Source organism: Xiphophorus hellerii, chromosome 8, assembly GCF_003331165.1.
Source record: "Xiphophorus hellerii strain 12219 chromosome 8, Xiphophorus_hellerii-4.1, whole genome shotgun sequence".
Classification (NCBI taxonomy): Eukaryota; Metazoa; Chordata; class Actinopteri; order Cyprinodontiformes; family Poeciliidae; genus Xiphophorus; species Xiphophorus hellerii.
In genome coordinates this window covers 14,352,938-14,353,885 of record NC_045679.1, presented here as the reverse complement: position 1 = coordinate 14,353,885, position 948 = coordinate 14,352,938, and positions in this window count along the sequence as shown.

The window sequence follows — 948 nt, the reverse complement described above, 5'->3', positions numbered from 1 at the left end:
TTGACCCCCACCTACCAGACAAAAGAAAATGTTTATTTAGTACAACTGCATGGGGGTTTCAGTTCCTCACACCAGCCGGGTAAAAATATGTTTCTAAAGAAATGTATCTATCACTGTAGCAGTGCTGCTGTTATTTATAACGTCTTTATCTCTCACCTTCTGTTTCCTCTTCTCTTTTTAAATGAATGTTTGCTTCTATGGCTGATTTCCTGTAATTTTCAGTAAAATATGCATTGATTTTGAACTATAAGATACTGTCTGTGCAGAACCCAATGGTGATTTTTTTTTTGATTATGTCAATTAAAATATAGATCTTAAAAAGATCAAATCTCTTCAGGGCCAAACGACTTACTGGTAATCCCTTTGTAACAACACAATAATTGAGTTCTAATCTTGTTTTTTTTTTATCTTTCTAATTGTTTCCTACAATATTTTTTTAATCTTTATATTTGCAAAGATAAAAAAAATTGTTTTTTGAAAGAGCCAGTCTTTGAATCTGCTGTGACTTCTCCACAGAGGTAAATACAAAGTAGTCAGACTTGTTTCAACTTTTTCACATCTTGTTACACTGTAATCACAAACCCTGATATATTTTGTTGAGATTTTGCGATAAACAAAAAGTGGTGCATAACTGTGAAGTAAAAACTGGTGAAAATTATTTGAAGCAATTTTTATAGATAACCAAAAGCAGGAAGGCCTGGTTTCTGCCACAACAGATCTAAACTCTTGTTGTGCTTGTTTCTGCACAACATAATACTGCCACTACCATGTTTTAATGTGACAACTGGTGATGTGGATTGTAAGTTTTGCATGTAGGACAGACAGTTTCAATTTGATTTTTGCTGACCTGACCACTTTCTTCCACATATTTGCTGTGACCTTATATGGTTTCACTCTAGTGATTCTCCTATGAAATCTAAATTTGCAGAAAGCCCAGGTATTAGTTAT